Here is a 19,381-nt window from a genome sequence, read left to right as displayed (position 1 = left end):
ATAAAGCCTGAGGTCTTCTTTCGCTGAGGACAACAACATTAATAACCTGACCAGTAATTACACATTAGACTCATAAAGCCTGAGATCTACTCTCCCTGAGGACAACAACATTCACACAGAATAACTGTATGTTACAGGAATGTGGGACGGAGAGACAGACAGACAGACAGACAGACAGACAGACAGACAGACAGACAGACAGACAGACAGACAGACAGACAGACAGACAGACATGCAGGCAGGCAGTAAGGAAGACAGGCAGTAAGGAAGACAGGCAGGCAGTAAGCAAGACAGACAGGCAGTAAGGAAGACAGGCAGGCAGGCAGTAAGGATGACAGGCAGTAAGGAAGACAGGCAGGCAGGCAGTAAGGAAGACAGACAGGCAGTAAGGAAGACAGGCAGGCAGGCAGTAAGGAAGACAGGCAGTAAGGAAGACAGGCAGGCAGGCAGTAAGGAAGACAGGCAGGCAGTAAGCAAGACAGACAGGCAGGCAGTAAGGAAGACAGGCAGGCAGGCAGTAAGGAAGACAGGCAGGCAGGCAGTAAGCAAGACAGGCAGGCAGGCAGTAAGGAAGACAGGCAGGCAGGCAGGCAGTAAGGAAGACAGGCAGGCAGTAAGGAAGACAGGCAGACAGGCAGGCAGTAAGGAAGACAGGCAGGCAGTAAGGAAGACAGGTAGGCAGTAAGGAAGACAGGCAGGCAGTAAGGAAGACAGGCAGGCAGTAAGGAAGACAGGCAGGCAGTTCATATTATATGAGAGGTTATAGACCTACAGTTCATATTATATGAGAGGTTATAGACCTACAGTTCATATTATATGAGAGGTTATAGACCTACAGTTCATATTGAGGTTATAGACCTACAGTTCATATTATATGAGAGGTTATAGTCCTACAGTTTATATTATATGAGAGGTTATAGACCTACAGTTCATATTATATGAGAGGTTATAGACCTACAGTTCATATTATATGAGAGGTTATAGACCTACAGTTCATATTATATGAGAGGTTATAGACCTACAGTTCATATTATATGAGAGGTTAAAGACCTACAGTTCATATAATATGAGAGGTTATAGACCTACAGTTCATATTAAATGAGAGGTTATAGACCTACAGTTCATATTATATGAGAGGTTATAGACCTACAGTCATATTATATGAGAGGTTATAGACCTACAGTTCATATTATATGAGAGGTTATAGACCTACAGTTCATATTATATGAGAGGTTATAGACCTACAGTTCATATTACAGTGCCTTGCGAAAGTATTCGGCCCCCTTGAACTTTGCGACCTTTTGCCACATTTCAGGCTTCAAACATAAAGATATAAAACTGTATTTTTGTTGTGAAGAATCAACAACAAGTGGGACACAATCATGAAGTGGAACGACATTTATTGGATATTTCAAACTTTTTTAACAAATCAAAAACTGAAAAATTAGGCATGCAAAATTATTCAGCCCCCTTAAGTTAATACTTTGTAGCGCCACCTTTTGCTGCGATTACAGCTGTAAGTCGCTTAGGGTATGTCTCTATCAGTTTTGCACATCGAGAGACTGAATTTTTTTCCCATTCCTCCTTGCAAAACAGCTCGAGCTCAGTGAGGTTGGATGGAGAGCATTTGTGAACAGCAGTTTTCAGTTCTTTCCACAGATTCTTGATTGGATTCAGGTCTGGACTTTGACTTGGCCATTCTAACACCTGGATATGTTTATTTTTGAACCATTCCATTGTAGATTTTGCTTTATGTTTTGGATCATTGTCTTGTTGGAAGACAAATCTCCGTCCCAGTCTCAGGTCTTTTGCAGACTCCATCAGGTTTTCTTCCAGAATGGTCCTGTATTTGGCTCCATCCATCTCCCCATCAATTTTAACCATCTTCCCTGTCCCTGCTGAAGAAAAGCAGGCCCAAACCATGATGCTAACACCACCATGTTTGACAGTGGGGATGGTGTGTTCAGGGTGATGAGCTGTGTTGCTTTTACGCCAAACATAACGTTTTGCATTGTTGCCAAAAAGTTCAATTTTGGTTTCATCTGACCAGAGCACCTTCTTCCACATGTTTGGTGTGTCTCTCATGTGGCTTGTGGCAAACTTTAAACAACACTTTTTATGGATATCTTTAAGAAATGGCTTTCTTCTTGCCACTCTTCCATAAAGGCCAGATTGTTGTCCTATGGACAGAGTCTCCCACCTCTATTCTCTACCAGACTATTGGTCTGGCCCTCTATTCTCTACCAGACTACTGTTCTGGTCCTCTATTCTCTACCAGACTACTGTTCTGGTCCTCTATTCTCTAACAGACTACTGTTCTGGTCCTCTCTTCTACAACATTAGACTACTGTTCTGGTCCTCTATTCTATAACATTAGACTACTGTTCTGGTCCTCTCTTCTATAACAGACTACTGTTCTGGTCCTATCTTCTATAACATTAGACTACTGTTCTGGTCCTCTCTTCTACAACATTAGACTACTGTTCTGGTCCTCTCTTCTATAACATTAGACTACTGTTCTGGTCCTCTCTTCTACAACATTAGACTACTGTTCTGGTCCTCTCTTCTATAACATTAGACTACTGTTCTGGTCCTCTCTTCTATAACATTAGACTACTGTTCTGGTCCTCTCTTCTATAACAGACTACTGTTCTGGTCCTATCTTCTATAACATTAGACTACTGTTCTGGTCCTCTCTTCTACAACATTAGACTACTGTTCTGGTCCTCTCTTCTACAACATTAGACTACTGTTCTGGTCCTCTCTTCTATAACAGACTACTGTTCTGGTCCTCTCTTCTATAACATTAGACTACTGTTCTGGCCCTCTCTTCTATAACATTAGACTACTGTTCTATTCCTTCTATAACATCAGACGACTGTTATGGTCCTCTCTTCTATAACAGACTACTGTTCTGGTCCTCTCTTCTATAACATTAGACTACTGTTCTGGTCCTCTCTTCTATAACAGACTACTGTTCTGGTCCTCTATTCTATAACAGACTACTGTTCTGGTCCTCTCTTCTATAACAGACTACTGTTCTGGTCCTCTCTTCTATAACATTAGACTACTGTTCTGGTCCTCTCTTCTATAACATTAGACTACTGTTCTGGTCCTCTCTTCTATAACATTAGACTACTGTTCTGGTCCTCTCTTCTATAACATTAGACTACTGTTCTATTCCTTCTATAACATCAGACGACTGTTCTGGTCCTCTCTTCTACAACATTAGACTACTGTTCTGGTCCTCTCTTCTATAACATTAGACTACTGTTCTGGCCCTCTCTTCTATAACAGACTACTGTTCTGGTCCTCTCTTCTATAACAGACTACTGTTCTGGTCCTCTCTTCTATAACATTAGACTACTGTTCTGGTCCTCTCTTCTATAACATTAGACTACTGTTCTGGTCCTCTCTTCTATAACATTAGACTACTGTTCTGGTCCTCTCTTCTATAACAGACTACTGTTCTGGTCCTCTCTTCTATAACATTAGACTACTGTTCTGGTCCTCTCTTCTATAACATTAGACTACTGTTCTGGTCCTTCTATAACATTAGACTACTGTTCTGGTCCTCTCTTCTACAACATTAGCCTACTGTTCTGGTCCTCTCTTCTATAACATTAGACTACTGTTCTGGTCCTCTCTTCTACAACATTAGACTACTGTTCTGGTCCTCTCTTCTATAACATTAGACTACTGTTCTGGTCATCTCTTCTATAACATTAGACTACTGTTCTGGTCCTCTCTTCTAGAACATTAGACTACTGTTCTGGTCCTCTCTTCTATAACATTAGACTACTGTTCTGGTCCTCTCTTCTATAACATTAGACTACTGTTCTGGCCCTTCTATAACAGACTACTGTTCTGGTCCTCTCTTCTATAACATTAGACTACTGTTCTGGTCCTCTCTTCCATAACATTAGACTACTGTTCTGGTCCTCTCTTCTATAACATTAGACTACTGTTCTGGTCCTCTCTTCTATAACATTAGACTACTGTTCTGGTCCTATCTTCTATAACATTGGACTACTTGTTACGGTGCGTGAATGAGGACCCAAAAGCGAATCAACTTAAACAGAGCTTCTTTAATTACCAAACATAGGTAGGCTCAGATGGACCGGCAGATTCCGACAGGACAGGACAAGGTTACAGCAAACATGACGACAGTCTGGTTCAGGCATGAATGACACAAACAAACAAGAATCCGACAAGGACAGGAGCAGAAACAGAGAGAGATATTGGGACCTAATCAGAGGGAAAAAAGGGAACAGGTGGGGAACGGGGTGAATGGGTAGTTAGAGGAGACAAGGGACAGCTGGGGGAAAGCGGGGGAGAAAAGGTAACCTAACACGACCAGCAGAGGGAGACAGGGTGAAGGGAAAGGACAGAGACAAGACAACATGACAGTACATGACAGTACCCCCCCACTCACCGAGCGCCTCCTGGCGCACTCGAGGAGGAAACCTGGCGGCAACGGAGGAAATCATCAATCAGCGCACGGTCCAGCACGTCCCGAGAGGGAACCCAACTCCTCTCCTCAGGACCGTACCCCTCCCAGTCAACTAGGTACTGATGACCACGGCCCCGAGGACGCATGTCCAAGATTTTACGGACCCTGTAGATAGGTGCGCCCTCGACAAGGATGGGGGGGGGGGGGGGGGAGACGAGCGGGGGCGCGAAGAACGGGCTTAACACAGGAGACATGGAAGACCGGGTGGACGCGACGAAGATATCGCGGAAGAAGAAGTCGCACTGCGACAGGATTAATGACCTGAGAGATACGGAATGGACCAATGAACCGCGGGGTCAACTTGCGAGAAGCCGTCTTAAGGGGAAGGTTCTGAGTGGAGAGCCAAACTCTCTGACCGCGACAATATCTAGGGCTCTTAGTTCTACGCTTATTAGCAGCTCTCACAGTCTGCGCCCTATAACGGCAAAGTGCAGACCTGACCCTCTTCCAGGTGCGCTCGCAACGTTGGACAAAAGCCTGAGCGGAGGGGACGCTGGACTCGGCGAACTGAGATGAGAACAACGGAGGCTGGTACCCGAGGCTACTCTGAAAAGGAGATAGCCCGGTCGCAGACGAAGGAAGCGAGTTGTGGGCGTATTCTGCCCAGGGGAGCTGTTCTGACCAAGACGCAGGGTTGCGAAAAGAAAGACTGCGTAAGATGCGACCAATAGTCTGATTGGCCCGTTCTGCTTGACCGTTAGACTGGGGGTGAAAGCCGGAAGAGAGACTGACGGAAGCCCCAATCAAACGGCAAAACTCCCTCCAAAATTGAGACGTGAATTGCGGACCTCTGTCCGAAACGACGTCTGACGGAAGGCCATGAATTCTGAAAACATTCTCGATGATGATTTGTGCCGTCTCTTTAGCAGAAGGAAGCTTAGCAAGGGGAATGAAATGAGCCGCCTTAGAGAACCTATCGACAACCGTAAGAATAACAGTCTTCCCCGCTGACGAAGGCAGTCCGGTGACAAAATCTAAGGCGATGTGAGACCACGGTCGAGAGGGAATAGGAAGCGGCCTGAGACGGCCGGCAGGAGGAGAGTTACCGGACTTAGTCTGCGCGCAGACCGAACAAGCAGCCACGAAACGACGCGTGTCATGCTCCCGGGTGGGCCACCAGAAACGCTGGCGAATGGAAGCAAGCGTACCCCGAACGCCAGGGTGGCCGGCTAACTTGGCAGAGTGAGCCCACTGAAGAACGGCCAGACGAGTAGGAACGGGAACGAAAAGAAGGTTCCTAGGACAAGCGCGCGGCGACGGAGTTTGAGTGAGTGCTTGCTTTACCTGCCTTTCAATTCCCCAGACAGTCAACCCGACAACACGCCCCTCAGGGAGAATCCCCTCGGGGTCAGTGGAGGCTACTGAAGAACTGAAGAGACGAGACAAAGCATCAGGCTTGGTGTTCTTAGAGCCCGGACGATAAGAAATCACGAACTCGAAACGAGCGAAAAACAGCGCCCAACGCGCCTGACGCGCATTAAGTCGTTTGGCAGAACGGATGTACTCAAGGTTCCTATGGTCAGTCCAAACGACAAAAGGAACGGTCGCCCCCTCCAACCACTGTCGCCATTCGCCTAGGGCTAACCGGATGGCGAGCAGTTCGCGGTTACCCACATCATAGTTACGTTCCGACGGCGACAGGCGATGAGAAAAATACGCGCATGGGTGGACCTTGTCGTCAGAGAGGGAGCGCTGAGAAAGGATGGCTCCCACTCCCACCTCTGACGCGTCAACCTCGACAACGAACTGTCTAGAGACGTCAGGTGTAACAAGGATAGGAGCGGATGTAAAACGATTCTTGAGGAGATCAAAAGCTCCCTGGGCGGAAACGGACCACTTAAAGCACGTCTTGACAGAAGTAAGGGCTGTGAGAGGAGCTGCCACCTGACCGAAATTACGGATGAAACGACGATAGAAGTTCGCGAAGCCGAGAAAGCGCTGCAGCTCGACGCGTGACTTAGGGACGGGCCAATCAATGACAGCTTGGACCTTAGCGGGATCCATCTTAATGCCTTCAGCGGAAATAACAGAACCGAGAAATGTGACGGAGGAGGCATGAAAAGTGCACTTCTCAGCCTTCACAAAAAGACAATTCTCTAAAAGGCGCTGGAGGACACGTCGAACGTGCTGAACATGAATCTGGAGTGACGGTGAAAAAATCAGGATATCGTCAAGGTAAACGAAAACAAAGATGTTCAGCATGTCTCTCAGGACATCATTGACTAATGCCTGAAAGACAGCTGGAGCGTTAGCGAGGCCGAAAGGAAGAACCCGGTATTCAAAGTGCCCTAACGGAGTGTTAAACGCCGTCTTCCACTCGTCCCCCTCCCTGATGCGCACGAGATGGTAAGCGTTACGAAGGTCCAACTTAGTGAAAAACCTGGCTCCCTGCAGGATCTCGAAGGCTGAAGACATAAGAGGAAGCGGATAACGATTCTTCACTGTTATGTCATTCAGCCCTCGATAATCTATGCAGGGGCGCAGAGACCCGTCCTTCTTCTTGACAAAAAAAAACCCCGCTCCGGCGGGAGAGGAGGAGGGGACTATGGTACCGGCGTCAAGAGCTACAGACAAATAATCCTCGAGAGCCTTACGTTCGGGAGCCGACAGAGAGTATAGTCTACCCCGGGGGGGGGTGGTTCCCGGAAGGAGATCAATACTACAATCATACGACCGGTGTGGAGGAAGAGAGGTGGCCCTGGACCGACTGAACACCGTGCGCAGATCGTGATATTCCTCCGGCACCCCTGTCAAATCACCAGGCTCCTCCTGTGAAGAAGAGACAGAGGAAACAGGAGGGATAGCAGACATTAAACATTTCACATGACAAGAGACGTTCCAGGAGAGGATAGAATTACTAGACCAATTAATGGAAGGATTATGACAAACTAGCCAGGGATGGCCCAAAACAACAGGTGTAAAAGGTGAACGAAAAATTAAAAAAGAAATGGTTTCACTATGATTACCAGAAACAGTGAGGGTTAAAGGTAGCGTCTCACGCTGAATCCTGGGGAGAGGACTACCATCCAGGGCGAACAAGGCCGTGGGCTCCTTTAACTGTCTGAGAGGAATGTCATGTTCCCGAGCCCAGGTCTCGTCCATAAAACAGCCCTCCGCCCCAGAGTCTATTAAGGCACTGCAGGAAGCTGACGAACCGGTCCAGCGTAGATGGACCGACAAGGTAGTGCAGGATCTTGAAGGAGAGACAGGAGTAGTAGCGCTCACCAGTAGCCCTCCGCTTACTGACGAGCTCTGGCCTTTTACTGGACATGAAGTGACAAAATGACCAGCGGAACCGCAATAGAGACAGAGGCGGTTGGTGATTCTCCGTTCCCTCTCCTTAGTCGAGATGCGGATACCTCCCAGCTGCATGGGCTCAGCACCCGAGCCGGCAGAGGAAGATGGTAGTGATGCAGAGAGGGGGGCGACGGAGAGCGCGAGCTCCTTTCCACGAGCTCGGTGACGAAGATCAACCCGTCGCTCAATGCGAATAGCGAGTTCAATCAAGGAATCCACGCTGGAAGGAACCTCCCGGGAGAGAATCTCATCCTTTACCTCTGCGCGGAGACCCTCCAGAAGACGAGCGAGCAAGGCCGGCTCGTTCCAGCCACTGGAGACAGCAAGAGTGCGAAACTCAATAGAGTAGTCTGTTATGGATCGATTGCCTTGACATAGGGAAGACAGGGCCCTGGAAGCCTCCTCCCCAAAAACAGATCGATCAAAAACCCGTATCATCTCCTCCTTAAAGTCCTGATACTGGTTAGTACACTCAGCCCTTGCCTCCCAGATTGCCGTGCCCCACTCACGAGCCCGTCCAATAAGGAGAGATATGACGTAGGCGACACGAGCAGTGCTCCTGGAGTAAGTGTTGGGCTGGAGAGAAAACACAATATCACACTGGGTGAGGAACGAGCGGCATTCAGTGGGCTCCCCAGAGTAACACGGCGGGTTATTGATTCTGGGCTCCGGAGATTCGAAAGCCCTGGAAGTGGCCGGTGGATCGAGGCGGAGATGTTGAACCTGTTCTGTGAGGTTGGAGACTTGGGTGGCCAGGGTCTCAACGGCATGTCGAGCAGCAGACAATTCCTGCTTGTGTCTGCCTAGCATCGCTCCCTGGATCTCGACGGCTGAGTGGAGAGGATCCGAAGTCGCTGGGTCCATTCTTGGTCGGATTCTTCTGTTACGGTGCGTGAATGAGGACCCAAAAGCGAATCAACTTAAACAGAGCTTCTTTAATTACCAAACATAGGTAGGCTCAGATGGACCGGCAGATTCCGACAGGACAGGACAAGGTTACAGCAAACATGACGACAGTCTGGTTCAGGCATGAATGACACAAACAAACAAGAATCCGACAAGGACAGGAGCAGAAACAGAGAGAGATATTGGGACCTAATCAGAGGGAAAAAAGGGAACAGGTGGGGAACGGGGTGAATGGGTAGTTAGAGGAGACAAGGGACAGCTGGGGGAAAGCGGGGGAGAAAAGGTAACCTAACACGACCAGCAGAGGGAGACAGGGTGAAGGGAAAGGACAGAGACAAGACAACATGACAGTACATGACACTACTGTTCTGGTCCTCTCTTCTATAACATTAGACTACTGTTCTGGTCCTATCTTCTATAACATTAGACTACTGTTCTGGTCCTCTCTTCTATAACATTAGACTACTGTTCTGGTCCTCTCTTCTATAACATTAGACTACTGTTCTGGTCCTCTCTTCTAGAACATTAGACTACTGTTCTGGTCCTCTCTTCTATAACATTAGACTACTGTTCTGGTCCTCTCTTCTATAACAGACTACTGTTCTGGTCCTCTCTTCTATAACATTAGACTACTGTTCTGGTCCTCTCTTCTAGAACATTAAACTACTGTTCTGGTCCTCTCTTCTATAACATTAGACTACTGTTCTGGTCCTCTCTTCTATAACATTAGACTACTGTTCTGGTCCTCTCTTCTATAACATTAGACTACTGTTCTGGCCCTCTCTCCTATAACATTAAACTACTGTTCTGGTCCTCTCTTCTATAACATTAGACTACTGTTCTGGCCCTTCTATAACAGACTACTGTTCTGGCCCTTCTATAACATTAGACTACTGTTCTGGCCCTTCTATAACAGACTACTGTTCTGGTCCTCTATTCTATAACAGACTACTGTTCTGGTCCTCTCTTCTATTACATTAGACTACTGTTCTGGCCCTTCTATAACAGACTACTGTTCTGGCCCTCTATTCTATAACAGACTACTGTTCTGGCCCCTCTATAACAGACTACTGTTCTGGCCCTTCTATATCAGACTACTGTTCTGGCCCTTCTATAACAGACTACTGTTCTGGTCCTCTATTCTATATCAGACTACTGTTCTGGTCCTCTCTTCTATAAGATTAGACTACTGTTCTGGTCCTCTCTTCTATAACATTAGACTACTGTTCTGGCCCTCTCTTCTATATCAGACTACTGTTCTGGCCCTTCTATAACAGACTACTGTTCTGGTCCTCTCTTCTATAACATTAGACTACTGTTCTGGCCCTCTCTTCTATATCAGACTACTGTTCTGGCCCTTCTATAACAGACTACTGTTCTGGTCCTCTCTTCTATAACATTAGACTACTGTTCTGGCCCTCTCTTCTATATCAGACTACTGTTCTGGCCCTTCTATAACAGACTACTGTTCTGGTCCTCTCTTCTATATCAGACTACTGTTCTGGTCCTCTCTTCTATATCAGACTACTGTTCTGGCCTTTCTATAACAGACTACTGTTCTGGTCCTCTCTTCTATATCAGACTACTGTTCTGGTCCTCTCTTCTATATCAGACTACTGTTCTGGCCCTCTCTTCTATAACTGACTACTGTTCTGGCCCTTCTATATCAGACTAGTGTTCTGGCCCTCTCTTCTATAACAGACTACTGTTCTGGCCCTTCTATATCAGACTAGTGTTCTGGTCCTCTCTTCTATAACAGACTACTGTTCTGGTCCTCTATTCTATAACAGACTAGTGTTCTGGTCCTCTCTTCTATAACAGACTAGTGTTCTGGTCCTCTCTTCTATAACAGACTACTGTTCTGGCCCTCTATTCTATAACAGACTACTGTTCTGGTCCTCTCTTCTATAACAGACTAGTGTTCTGGTCCTCTCTTCTATAACAGACTACTGTTCTGGTCCTCTCTTCTATAACAGACTAGTGTTCTGGTCCTCTATTCTATAACAGACTAGTGTTCTGGTCCTTCTATAACAGACTAGTGTTCTGGTCCTCTCTTCTATAACAGACTACTGTTCTGGTCCTCTCTTCTATAACAGACTAGTGTTCTGGTCCTCTATTCTATAACAGACTACTGTTCTGGTCCTCTCTTCTATAACAGACTAGTGTTCTGGCCCTTCTATAACAGACTACTGTTCTGGTCCTCTCTTCTATAACAGACTAGTGTTCTGGTCCTCTCTTCTATAACAGACTACTGTTCTGGTCCTCTCTTCTATAACAGACTAGTGTTCTGGTCCTCTATTCTATAACAGACTACTGTTCTGGTCCTCTCTTCTATAACAGACTAGTGTTCTGGTCCTTCTATAACAGACTACTGTTCTGGCCCTTCTATAACAGACTACTGTTCTGGTCCTCTCTTCTATAACAGACTAGTGTTCTGGCCCTTCTATAACAGACTACTGTTCTGGCCCTTCTATAACAGACTACTGTTCTGGCCCTCTCTTCTATAACAGACTACTGTTCTGGCCCTTCTATAACAGACTACTGTTCTGGCCCTCTCTTCTATAACAGACTACTGTTCTGGCCCTTCTATAACAGACTACTGTTCTGGCCCTCTCTTCTATAACAGACTACTGTTCTGGCCCTTCTATAACAGACTACTGTTCTGGTCCTCTCTTCTATATCAGACTACTGTTCTGGCCCTCTCTTCTATAACAGACTACTGTTCTGGTCCTCTCTTCTATAACAGACTACTGTTCTGGCCCTTCTATAACAGACTACTGTTCTGGCCCTTCTATAACAGACTACTGTTCTGGCCCTCTCTTCTATAACAGACTACTGTTCTGGCCCTTCTATAACAGACTACTGTTCTGGCCCTCTCTTCTATAACAGACTACTGTTCTGGCCCTTCTATAACAGACTACTGTTCTGGCCCTCTCTTCTATAACAGACTACTGTTCTGGCCCTTCTATAACAGACTACTGTTCTGGTCCTCTCTTCTATATCAGACTACTGTTCTGGCCCTCTCTTCTATAACTGACTACTGTTCTGGCCCTTCTATATCAGACTAGTGTTCTGGCCCTCTCTTCTATAACAGACTACTGTTCTGGCCCTTCTATATCAGACTAGTGTTCTGGTCCTCTCTTCTATAACAGACTACTGTTCTGGTCCTCTATTCTATAACAGACTAGTGTTCTGGTCCTCTCTTCTATAACAGACTAGTGTTCTGGTCCTCTCTTCTATAACAGACTACTGTTCTGGCCCTCTATTCTATAACAGACTACTGTTCTGGTCCTCTCTTCTATAACAGACTAGTGTTCTGGTCCTCTCTTCTATAACAGACTACTGTTCTGGTCCTCTCTTCTATAACAGACTAGTGTTCTGGTCCTCTATTCTATAACAGACTAGTGTTCTGGTCCTTCTATAACAGACTAGTGTTCTGGTCCTCTCTTCTATAACAGACTACTGTTCTGGTCCTCTCTTCTATAACAGACTAGTGTTCTGGTCCTCTATTCTATAACAGACTACTGTTCTGGTCCTCTCTTCTATAACAGACTAGTGTTCTGGTCCTTCTATAACAGACTACTGTTCTGGCCCTTCTATAACAGACTACTGTTCTGGTCCTCTCTTCTATAACAGACTAGTGTTCTGGCCCTTCTATAACAGACTACTGTTCTGGCCCTTCTATAACAGACTACTGTTCTGGCCCTCTCTTCTATAACAGACTACTGTTCTGGCCCTTCTATAACAGACTACTGTTCTGGCCCTCTCTTCTATAACAGACTACTGTTCTGGCCCTTCTATAACAGACTACTGTTCTGGCCCTCTCTTCTATAACAGACTACTGTTCTGGCCCTTCTATAACAGACTACTGTTCTGGCCCTCTCTTCTATAACAGACTACTGTTCTGGTCCTCTCTTCTATAACAGACTACTGTTCTGGTCCTTCTATAACAGACTAGTGTTCTGGTCCTTCTATAACAGACTAGTGTTCTGGTCCTTCTATAACAGACTAGTGTTCTGGTCCTTCTATAACAGACTAGTGTTCTGGTCCTTCTATAACAGACTACTGTTCTGGTCCTCTCTTCTATAACAGACTACTGTTCTGGCCCTTCTATAACAGACTAGTGTTCTGGCCCTTCTATAACAGACTAGTGTTCTGGTCCTTCTATATCAGACTACTGTTCTGGTCCTCTCTTCTATAACAGACTAGTGTTCTGGTCCTCTCTTCTATAACAGACTACTGTTCTGGTCCTCTCTTCTATAACAGACTACTGTTCTGGTCCTTCTATAACAGACTACTGTTCTGGTCCTTCTATAACAGACTACTGTTCTGGTCCTTCTATAACAGACTAGTGTTCTGGTCCTTCTATAACAGACTACTGTTCTGGTCTCTTCTATAACAGACTACTGTTCTGGTCCTCTCTTCTATAACAGACTACTGTTCTGGTCTCTTCTATAACAGACTAGTGTTCTGGTCCTTCTATAACAGACTACTGTTCTGGCCCTTCTATAACAGACTACTGTTCTGGTCCTTCTATAACAGACTACTGTTCTGGTCCTTCTATAACAGACTAGTGTTCTGGCCCTCTCTTCTATAACAGACTACTGTTCTGGCCCTTCTATAACAGACTACTGTTCTGGTCCTTCTATAACAGACTACTGTTCTGGTCCTTCTATAACAGACTAGTGTTCTGGTCCTTCTATAACAGACTACTGTTCTGGTCCTTCTATAACAGACTACTGTTCTGGTCCTTCTATAACAGACTACTGTTCTGGTCCTTCTATAACAGACTACTGTTCTGGTCCTTCTATAACAGACTAGTGTTCTGGTCCTTCTATAACAGACTAGTGTTCTGGTCCTTCTATAACAGACTACTGTTCTGGTCCTTCTATAACAGACTAGTGTTCTGGCCCTTCTATATCAGACTAGTGTTCTGGTCCTTCTATAACAGACTACTGTTCTGGCCCTTCTATAACAGACTACTGTTCTGGCCCTTCTATAACAGACTAGTGTTCTGGTCCTTCTATAACAGACTACTGTTCTGGTCCTTCTATAACAGACTAGTGTTCTGGCCCTTCTATAACAGACTACTGTTCTGGTCCTTCTATAACAGACTAGTGTTCTGGTCCTTCTATAACAGTCTACTGTTCTGGCCCTTCTATAACAGACTACTGTTCTGGCCCTTCTATAACAGACTACTGTTCTGGCCCTTCTATAACAGACTACTGTTCTGGCCCTTCTATAACAGACTACTGTTCTGGCCCTTCTATAACAGACTACTGTTCTGGCCCTTCTATAACAGACTAGTGTTCTGGTCCTCTATTCTATAACAGACTAGTGTTCTGGTCCTTCTATAACAGACTAGTGTTCTGGTCCTTCTATAACAGACTACTGTTCTGGTCCTTCTATAACAGACTACTGTTCTGGTCCTTCTATAACAGACTACTGTTCTGGTCCTTCTATAACAGACTACTGTTCTGGTCCTTCTATAACAGACTAGTGTTCTGGTCCTTCTATAACAGACTAGTGTTCTGGTCCTTCTATAACAGACTACTGTTCTGGTCCTTCTATAACAGACTAGTGTTCTGGCCCTTCTATATCAGACTAGTGTTCTGGTCCTTCTATAACAGACTACTGTTCTGGCCCTTCTATAACAGACTACTGTTCTGGCCCTTCTATAACAGACTAGTGTTCTGGTCCTTCTATAACAGACTACTGTTCTGGTCCTTCTATAACAGACTAGTGTTCTGGCCCTTCTATAACAGACTACTGTTCTGGTCCTTCTATAACAGACTAGTGTTCTGGTCCTTCTATAACAGTCTACTGTTCTGGCCCTTCTATAACAGACTACTGTTCTGGCCCTTCTATAACAGACTACTGTTCTGGCCCTTCTATAACAGACTACTGTTCTGGCCCTTCTATAACAGACTACTGTTCTGGCCCTTCTATAACAGACTACTGTTCTGGCCCTTCTATAACAGACTAGTGTTCTGGTCCTCTATTCTATAACAGACTAGTGTTCTGGTCCTTCTATAACAGACTAGTGTTCTGGTCCTTCTATAACAGACTAGTGTTCTGGCCCTTCTATAACAGACTAGTGTTCTGGTCCTTCTATAACAGACTACTGTTCTGGCCCTTCTATAACAGACTAGTGTTCTGTCCCTTCTATAACAGACTACTGTTCTGGCCCTTCTATAACAGACTAGTGTTCTGGTCCTTCTATAACAGACTAGTGTTCTGGTCTCTTCTATAACAGACTAGTGTTCTGGTCTCTTCTATAACAGACTAGTGTTCTGGCCCTTCTATAACAGACTACTGTTCTGGCCCTTCTATAACAGACTAGTGTTCTGGTCCTTCTATATCAGACTAGTGTTCTGGTCTCTTCTATAACAGACTACTGTTCTGGTCCTTCTATTACAGACTAGTGTTCTGGTCCTTCTATAACAGACTAGTGTTCTGGTCCTTCTATAACAGACTACTGTTCTGGTCCTTCTATAACAGACTACTGTTCTGGTCCTTCTATAACAGACTAGTGTTCTGGTCCTTCTATAACAGACTAGTGTTCTGGTCTCTTCTATAACAGACTACTGTTCTGGTCCTTCTATAACAGACTAGTGTTCTGGTCCTTCTATAACAGACTAGTGTTCTGGTCCTTCTATAACAGACTAGTGTTCTGGTCCTTCTATAACAGACTAGTGTTCTGGTCCTTCTATAACAGACTACTGTTCTGGTCCTCTCTTCTATAACAGACTACTGTTCTGGCCCTTCTATAACAGACTAGTGTTCTGGCCCTTCTATAACAGACTAGTGTTCTGGTCCTTCTATATCAGACTACTGTTCTGGTCCTCTCTTCTATAAGAGACTAGTGTTCTGGTCCTCTCTTCTATAACAGACTACTGTTCTGGTCCTCTCTTCTATAACAGACTACTGTTCTGGTCCTTCTATAACAGACTACTGTTCTGGTCCTTCTATAACAGACTACTGTTCTGGTCCTTCTATAACAGACTAGTGTTCTGGTCCTTCTATAACAGACTACTGTTCTGGTCTCTTCTATAACAGACTACTGTTCTGGTCCTCTCTTCTATAACAGACTACTGTTCTGGTCTCTTCTATAACAGACTAGTGTTTTGGTCCTTCTATAACAGACTACTGTTCTGGCCCTTCTATAACAGACTACTGTTCTGGTCCTTCTATAACAGACTACTGTTCTGGTCCTTCTATAACAGACTAGTGTTCTGGCCCTCTCTTCTATAACAGACTACTGTTCTGGCCCTTCTATAACAGACTACTGTTCTGGTCCTTCTATAACAGACTACTGTTCTGGTCCTTCTATAACATACTAGTGTTCTGGTCCTTCTATAACAGACTACTGTTCTGGTCCATCTATAACAGACTACTGTTCTGGTCCTTCTATAACAGACTACTGTTCTGGTCCTTCTATAACAGACTACTGTTCTGGTCCTTCTATAACAGACTAGTGTTCTGGTCCTTCTATAACAGACTAGTGTTCTGGTCCTTCTATAACAGACTACTGTTCTGGTCCTTTATAACAGACTAGTGTTCTGGCCCTTCTATATCAGACTAGTGTTCTGGTCCTTCTATAACAGACTACTGTTCTGGCCCTTCTATAACAGACTACTGTTCTGGCCCTTCTATAACAGACTAGTGTTCTGGTCCTTCTATAACAGACTACTGTTCTGGTCCTTCTATAACAGACTAGTGTTCTGGCCCTTCTATATCAGACTAGTGTTCTGGTCCTTCTATAACAGACTACTGTTCTGGCCCTTCTATAACAGACTACTGTTCTGGCCCTTCTATAACAGACTAGTGTTCTGGTCCTTCTATAACAGACTACTGTTCTGGTCCTTCTATAACAGACTAGTGTTCTGGCCCTTCTATAACAGACTACTGTTCTGGTCCTTCTATAACAGACTAGTGTTCTGGTCCTTCTATAACAGTCTACTGTTCTGGCCCTTCTATAACAGACTACTGTTCTGGCCCTTCTATAACAGACTACTGTTCTGGCCCTTCTATAACAGACTACTGTTCTGGCCCTTCTATAACAGACTACTGTTCTGGCCCTTCTATAACAGACTACTGTTCTGGCCCTTCTATAACAGACTAGTGTTCTGGTCCTCTCTTCTATAACAGACTACTGTTCTGGCCCTTCTATAACAGACTACTGTTCTGGTCCTTCTATAACAGACTACTGTTCTGGTCCTTCTATAACAGACTAGTGTTCTGGTCCTTCTATAACAGACTACTGTTCTGGTCCTTCTATAACAGACTACTGTTCTGGTCCTTCTATAACAGACTACTGTTATGGTCCTTCTATAACAGACTACTGTTCTGGTCCTTCTATAACAGACTAGTGTTCTGGTCCTTCTATAACAGACTAGTGTTCTGGTCCTTCTATAACAGACTACTGTTCTGGTCCTTCTATAACAGACTAGTGTTCTGGCCCTTCTATATCAGACTAGTGTTCTGGTCCTTCTATAACAGACTACTGTTCTGGCCCTTCTATAACAGACTAGTGTTCTGGTCCTTCTATAACAGACTACTGTTCTGGTCCTTCTATAACAGACTAGTGTTCTGGCCCTTCTATAACAGACTACTGTTCTGGTCCTTCTATAACAGACTAGTGTTCTGGTCCTTCTATAACAGTCTACTGTTCTGGCCCTTCTATAACAGACTACTGTTCTGGCCCTTCTATAACAGACTACTGTTCTGGCCCTTCTATAACAGACTACTGTTCTGGCCCTTCTATAACAGACTACTGTTCTGGCCCTTCTATAACAGACTACTGTTCTGGCCCTTCTATAACAGACTAGTGTTCTGGTCCTCTATTCTATAACAGACTAGTGTTCTGGTCCTTCTATAACAGACTAGTGTTCTGGTCCTTCTATAACAGACTACTGTTCTGGCCCTTCTATAACAGACTAGTGTTCTGTCCCTTCTATAACAGACTACTGTTCTGGCCCTTCTATAACAGACTAGTGTTCTGGTCCTTCTATAACAGACTAGTGTTCTGGTCTCTTCTATAACAGACTAGTGTTCTGGTCTCTTCTATAACAGACTAGTGTTCTGGCCCTTCTATAACAGACTACTGTTCTGGCCCTTCTATAACAGACTAGTGTTCTGGTCCTTCTATATCAGACTAGTGTTCTGGTCTCTTCTATAACAGACTACTGTTCTGGTCCTTCTATTACAGACTACTGTTCTGGCCCTTCTATAACAGACTACTGTTCTGGTCCTTCTATAACAGACTACTGTTCTGGTCCTTCTATAACAGACTAGTGTTCTGGTCCTTCTATAACAGACTACTGTTCTGGTCCTTCTATAACAGACTACTGTTCTGGTCCTTCTATAACAGACTACTGTTCTGGTCCTTCTATAACAGACTACTGTTCTGGTCCTTCTATAACAGACTAGTGTTCTGGTCCTTCTATAACAGACTAGTGTTCTGGTCCTTCTATAACAGACTACTGTTCTGGTCCTTCTATAACAGACTAGTGTTCTGGCCCTTCTATATCAGACTAGTGTTCTGGTCCTTCTATAACAGACTACTGTTCTGGCCCTTCTATAACAGACTAGTGTTCTGGTCCTTCTATAACAGACTACTGTTCTGGTCCTTCTATAACAGACTAGTGTTCTGGCCCTTCTATAACAGACTACTGTTCTGGTCCTTCTATAACAGACTAGTGTTCTGGTCCTTCTATAACAGTCTACTGTTCTGGCCCTTCTATAACAGACTACTGTTCTGGCCCTTCTATAACAGACTACTGTTCTGGCCCTTCTATAACAGACTACTGTTCTGGCCCTTTTATAACAGACTACTGTTCTGGCCCTTCTATAACAGACTACTGTTCTGGCCCTTCTATAACAGACTAGTGTTCTGGTCCTCTATTCTATAACAGACTAGTGTTCTGGTCCTTCTATAACAGACTAGTGTTCTGGTCCTTCTATAACAGACTACTGTTCTGGCCCTTCTATAACAGACTAGTGTTCTGTCCCTTCTATAACAGACTACTGTTCTGGCCCTTCTATAACAGACTAGTGTTCTGGTCCTTCTATAACAGACTAGTGTTCTGGTCTCTTCTATAACAGACTAGTGTTCTGGTCTCTTCTATAACAGACTAGTGTTCTGGCCCTTCTATAACAGACTACTGTTCTGGTCCTTCTATAACAGACTAGTGTTCTGGTCCTTCTATAACAGACTAGTGTTCTGGTCCTTCTATAACAGACTACTGTTCTGGTCCTTCTATAACAGACTAGTGTTCTGGCCCTTCTATATCAGACTAGTGTTCTGGTCCTTCTATAACAGACTACTGTTCTGGCCCTTCTATAACAGACTAGTGTTCTGGTCCTTCTATAACAGACTACTGTTCTGGTCCTTCTATAACAGACTAGTGTTCTGGCCCTTCTATAACAGACTACTGTTCTGGTCCTTCTATAACAGACTAGTGTTCTGGTCCTTCTATAACAGTCTACTGTTCTGGCCCTTCTATAACAGACTACTGTTCTGGCCCTTCTATAACAGACTACTGTTCTGGCCCTTCTATAACAGACTACTGTTCTGGCCCTTTTATAACAGACTACTGTTCTGGCCCTTCTATAACAGACTACTGTTCTGGCCCTTCTATAACAGACTAGTGTTCTGGTCCT

The 19,381-nt window shown here is 44.8% G+C and overlaps 1 protein-coding gene across 1 annotated transcript in view; it reads right to left on the bottom strand.

Moving 5' to 3' along the window:
- LOC110517776 (butyrophilin subfamily 2 member A1) overlaps positions 1–19,381 on the bottom strand; it is a 59,514-nt gene that overhangs the window by 1,146 nt on the left and 38,987 nt on the right. The window lies entirely within an intron of this gene.

Source organism: Oncorhynchus mykiss, unplaced genomic scaffold (assembly GCF_013265735.2).
Source record: "Oncorhynchus mykiss isolate Arlee unplaced genomic scaffold, USDA_OmykA_1.1 un_scaffold_169, whole genome shotgun sequence".
Classification (NCBI taxonomy): Eukaryota; Metazoa; Chordata; class Actinopteri; order Salmoniformes; family Salmonidae; genus Oncorhynchus; species Oncorhynchus mykiss.
Note: the sequence above shows the minus strand (reverse complement) of the source record. Positions and strands in the feature narration are given on the sequence as shown.